Below are 5586 nucleotides of genomic sequence, written 5' to 3'. Positions count from 1 at the left end.
GGGCCGCGATCGCGTTGCCACCGGCCCGGCTTGTACAGGAGAGGGCGCCGCCATTGCAGAGAGTCTCGCGCATGCGCAGTAGGCAGAGAGTACAGGGAAGGCCCCAGAGAGATCGCGCTAGACTAGAGAAGTGTAGGAAAGGGTTGAGGCTTCCATTAGGCGTTCGCGCATGCGCGGGAGAAGCGCGCACGCGGCCCCAGTGTTTAGGCAGCCCCCTGGGAACTACAATTCCCAGGAGGCTTAGGGAGACAGGCATCAGGTGCCTGAGGGCTGGAGGAAGCTCAGCCCGGGAATATAGATACATTTCCCGGGCTTTGCAGGGTCAGTCAGGAAGAGGAGAAGGAAGGAGTAGGAAGGGTGTAGGGAGCGTGTGGCTCCTGCACAGGTAAGGGTTCTCCTTAGGTCCCCAGGCAGGCCCCAATTCCCGGTAAGGGCAGGGGGTAACTGAAAAGGGACGGCCCTAGATAAGGAGGTGACCCTTAGGTGTGGAAGGTGCAGTTTGGCAGTGCCACAGCGGATAGGGCTGTGCGCACTGGCAAATAGGCACAGCGTGCAAGCAGTGGATTTGCTGCGGGTTCCAGTCAGGTGGCTGTGTGTGTGCAGCTGTGTGTGTGTGTCGCTGCATGTGCTGGGCGCAGTGTGTGCAGCGTGTGTGAAGTCTGCAGGCTGACGGTGTGAGCGGTGTGTCAGCTGCAGGCGCTGTTAGTATCAGTAGAGTTACAGATAGGACTGGGTAGCTAGGGGAAGGGGGGCAGGTTATTGTTCCACAGGCCCTAGGAGTTTTCCCCAAGCCATCCCAGGTTGCGGTTCATCAGGGACAGGCCCTAGGTTAGGGTTCCTGTCCTGATAGGGTTAGTTAGGGATAGCGGCGGTTGCTGTTCCCATGCGGTTGGTGTTACCAAGAGACGGTTGAGTTACCGTGGAGCGGTGGGACCCTCGTTGGGGTCCACGGCAGAAGTACCTGGAAAGGATCAGACGGACGTCTGACCCTTTGAGAAGTGTGTTGCGGTCCCGAGCATCGGAGTGCTCGGAAGGTACTTCAGTATCATAAGTGCACCAACTGGGCCCTAGCTTAATTTAGTGACTGCGCAGTCACCCACGACCTCCGTAGGATTACGGGACATTGGGTGTGGGGGATCACAGGACACTGGGTGGGAACACCAGACATTGGGCTGAGGTGATGCGGATAGAGCATCAGGTTATGTTATGTTATGTTATGTGATGTGTGACATGTCGTTTAGTAAAGTGTTAGTATTTTATCTGAGTGTTATTGTATTTCTTACCCAGGGCTATCTTTCATAACGGGGATCCTGGGTAAGTGGAGGCGCTGCACCAGGTAATGGTAAGGGTTTCCCCAGGCTCCCAGCTAGCGGAGGCTCAGATCTCCTGGAGCCACAGGTGTTATGCAGTTACCAGTAGTCCCTTAGAGCAGGTGTGTTGCGGGGAAAGGGACCGGTTAGACCACGAGGGGCCAATGTGAGATTGGGTCTGTCGGCCGGTTCACAAAAAGGGTTACATTTGGAGGCGCTGCTGAGAGATCAGACCTGGGGTGCCCTGTATGTTTTTTTTTAAATTGTGTCCTATTTTTGTTTCGCCATGGGGAAGCCCTCAAGGCGGAGGAAGCCACGTGCTAAGTTCCCGGCCGCGCGGGAAAATGTTGCCAACAGTTATCCAGGACTGGCGGGAAAACCCGAGCCCCGCCCCCACACTGTGAGTGACTCAGTACCGAGTTTGCAACATTCCCCAAAAGACAGTGCTGCCCCTCCTCTAGAGTCCACCAGGGAGAGGGAGTGCCTTGAGCAGAAATCAGAAATTTCTGTTCCCCCTAAGGACAGCAAGGGATGCCGAGAAGAACACCCTTAGCTGTACAGGATCATACGGGCCCCCCATTTAGTCTTGCCAATGGTGGTATGCCCGTGTGTGTTAAAGGACTGGAAGGTGATGGATGGCTGGGTGGGCAGAGCATCTGAGTCACCAGTTGCCCTCACGATGACCGTGGTAGACGGGGAAGAATGCCTGCACAGCCGTCTGAATGCATGTGAGCGTGCCGTTGGTGAGCTGACCCAAGGGCCTAAGTGTCCTGACTGTGCGGCGCAGTTCCTGCAACCCAAACCGCCAGCGGCAGAGGGCACTGTTGCCGAAATGGAGTGTTCCCTCCCCGAGGAGGAGAGAGACTGCCAGGGGTTACACCCTGATGTGTATGAGCCCTGGAATTTGCCAGGAATGGAGATCACGATGATAATGTGCCCCTGCCTGAGTGAAGCCCTTAAAGATGGAGTCGAACCATCTCAGTTACAACTAGGTTTCAGGCCAACTGAGGTGGACGGAGAAACGTTTACTCAGTGTTTTGGCCTCAAATGTGGCTGTTCCCGGAGGGAGGCACTGGCGTGGGAGCCCCAATGTGAGTGTTGCGGGGCCTGGTTCTTAAAGCCTATCCTGCCCCAGGCGGCGGAACCAGCCGAGGAAGAAGAGGAGGAGCCGGACCTCCCTCCTACAGTAAATGATACTTGTCCTCAGTTTGTCTTAATTCCAGAGGCCTCCGGGGACCCGTGTGTCCAGACCACTGTTGCAGACCCTCTCAAAGGGGACGTTCAAATGGAGGAGCAGGAACCTCTGATGGCGGAACCTGCGGAGAAAGAGGCGCCTGATGGTGCTACCGAGGTGGGTGAAGCCGCTACTTATTTTTCCACTTCAGAGATGGAGGTGGTGGAGGGGCCGTGTGAGCAAATGGACTTTCTAGATGCTGAGCTGGAGCCGCTGGAGGCGGAGCTCCAGATGTTGGAACCCCAGATGTCGGTTCCAGACCCGGTTCCTGAGCAGGAACCACAGAGACCAGAACCACAGATCCCGGAAGGCCAGGGTAAGGTGTTTATACCCCCGCCCTTGTGTGATGAGTCCAGCGACCAACCGAGCGTGGTGATGCGCCTGCCGGCAGACCACTCCAGTGAGGTCACCGAGGCAACCACCTCAACTGAGGCAGACCATGATGTGGGCCCGTGTGCCCTGCAACGGCCAGTCCGGCCTACCACCGAGGTACCAGCGGTCCCAGGCTTGGGATCAGTACCTGCCGACAGCGATAGGGGTAAGTTGACTGCCCCAGGGGTGTCGGGTGTGAGCTCCCCGGTGATCGTGGAGCCTGGTGACTCCAAAGGTAGGGTCACCCGGGCGATGGGCTCACCCCGTCATCGCGTCCTGGTGGAGGTGTCTCCCCCAGAAGATCTCTGCGGATCATGGAACGTGTCCGACCTCATCCAGGTATCCGGTGTAGCGGACCGGAGCGACACATACTCCTGCGCGAGGAGTCTCCACGCTTGGCCTTCTCAAGACCCGGGCCTACCCAAAGAAGTGGTGCCGTCCGCGGAAGAAGTCACTGTTAAAGGGATGGTTGGAGCGGACAAAGACTCTGTTGAGACCGCTCTGGTAGTTGTGGCCTCTCGCAGGTGCGCGATGGAGCGCTATGTTCGCCATGTGGTGGATCGAGGCAAGAGACTGAGCCTCCCTGTCTCCCATGAGATGAGACCGGAGGATCCGGCAAGGGTCAACACCCAGTACCCCGTACATTTTTTTCTGCGAGAGGGAGAAGGTGGGTTGGTGCAAGGGACAGGTCTTGAGCTCCAAAAGACTCACAGGAGTCAAGGTGGGATACCCTCACCCAGTCTGTTAGGGACACTCCACTCTGAGACTCAGCTGGCCTCGGGTATCCATGCGGGTATGTTGGGTACAAATGGCGAATTGCTTGTGTTTGATGTACCGGTTACAATGCATTTTCCATTATATAACCCACTGTATGGTTGCTACCCAAGCGAGGGCGTTGAGATTCTGCGAAGGGGAGAATGTAGCCCTGAGGTAAATTTAAACTCCCTGACCTCTCTCCGCGAGTGCCGTGGGGTCGCAGGTGCCGCCGAAGGCTGCGGTGGACCCGCCGGCACTTCGCGAGGGTGGGGGCCAGTGCAGAGAGCAGCGCCAGGTATCGCGGTGCAGGCCGGTTGCCGGGGACGCGCCGCCATTGCAGAGAGTCTCGCGCATGCGCAGTAGGCAGAGAGTACAGGGAAGGCCCCAGAGAGATCGCGCGAAACTAGGGAAGTTTAGGAAAGGGTTGAGGCGGCCATTAGGCGTTCGCGCATGCGCGGGAGAAGCGTGCACGCGGCCCCAGTGTTTAGGCAGCCCCCTGGGAACTACAATTCCCAGGAGGCTTAGGGAGACAGGCATCAGGTGCCTGAGTGTGGCCAATAGGGCTGGAGGAAGCTCAGCCCGGGAATATAGATACATTTCCCGGGCTTTGCAGGGTCAGTCAGGAAGAGGAGAAGGAAGGAGTAGGAAGGGTGTAGGGTAAGGGTTCTCCTTAGGTCCCCAGGCAGGCCCCAATTCCCGGTAAGGGCAGGGGGTAACTGAAAAGGGATGGCCCTAGATAAGGAGGTGACCCTTAGGTGTGGAAGGTGCAGTTTGGCAGTGCCACAGCGGATAGGGCTGTGCGCACTGGCAAATAGGCACAGCGTGCAAGCAGTGGATTTGCTGCGGGTTCCAGTCAGGTGGCTGTGTGTGTGCAGCTGTGTGTGTGTGTCGCTGCATGTGCTGGGCGCAGTGTGTGCAGCGTGTGTGAAGTCTGCAGGCTGACGGTGTGAGCGGTGTGTCAGCTGCAGGCGCTGTTAGTATCAGTAGAGTTACAGATAGGACTGGGTAGCTAGGGGAAGGGGGGCAGGTTATTGTTCCACATGCCCTAGGAGTTTTCCCCAAGCCATCCCAGGTTGCGGTTCATCAGGGACAGGCCCTAGGTTAGGGTTCCTGTCCTGATAGGGTTAGTTAGGGATAGCGGCGGTTGCTGTTCCCATGCGGTTGGTGTTACCAAGAGACGGTTGAGTTACCGTGGAGCGGTGGGACCCTCGTTGGGGTCCACGGCAGAAGTACCTGGAAAGGATCAGACGGACGTCTGACCCTTTGAGAAGTGTGTTGCGGTCCCGAGCATCGGAGTGCTCGGAAGGTACTTCAGTATCATAAGTGCACCAACTGGGCCCTAGCTTAATTTAGTGACTGCGCAGTCACCCACGACCTCCGTAGGATTACGGGACATTGGGTGTGGGGGATCACAGGACACTGGGTGGGAACACCAGACATTGGGCTGAGGTGATGCGGATAGAGCATCAGGTTATGTTATGTTATGTTATGTGATGTGTGACATGTCGTTTAGTAAAGTGTTAGTATTTTATCTGAGTGTTATTGTATTTCTTACCCAGGGCTATCTTTCATAACGGGGATCCTGGGTAAGTGGAGGTTTAGTAAAGTGTTAGTATTTTATCTGAGTGTTATTGTATTTCTTACCCAGGGCTATCTTTCATAACGGGGATCCTGGGTAAGTGGAGGCGCTGCACCAGGTAATGGTAAGGGTTTCCCCAGGCTCCCAGCTAGCGGAGGCTCAGATCTCCTGGAGCCACAGGTGTTATGCAGTTACCAGTAGTCCCTTAGAGCAGGTGTGTTGCGGGGAAAGGGACCGGTTAGACCACGAGGGGCCAATGTGAGATTGGGTCTGTCGGCCGGTTCACAAAAAGGGTTACATATATATATATATATATACACAGTGGTTGACAAATC

The sequence above is a fragment of the Ascaphus truei genome, chromosome 1, assembly GCF_040206685.1.
Source record: "Ascaphus truei isolate aAscTru1 chromosome 1, aAscTru1.hap1, whole genome shotgun sequence".
In the NCBI taxonomy this organism is placed as follows: Eukaryota; Metazoa; Chordata; class Amphibia; order Anura; family Ascaphidae; genus Ascaphus; species Ascaphus truei.
The sequence above is the reverse complement of the archived record's forward strand: the minus strand, read 5'-3'. Positions refer to the sequence as shown.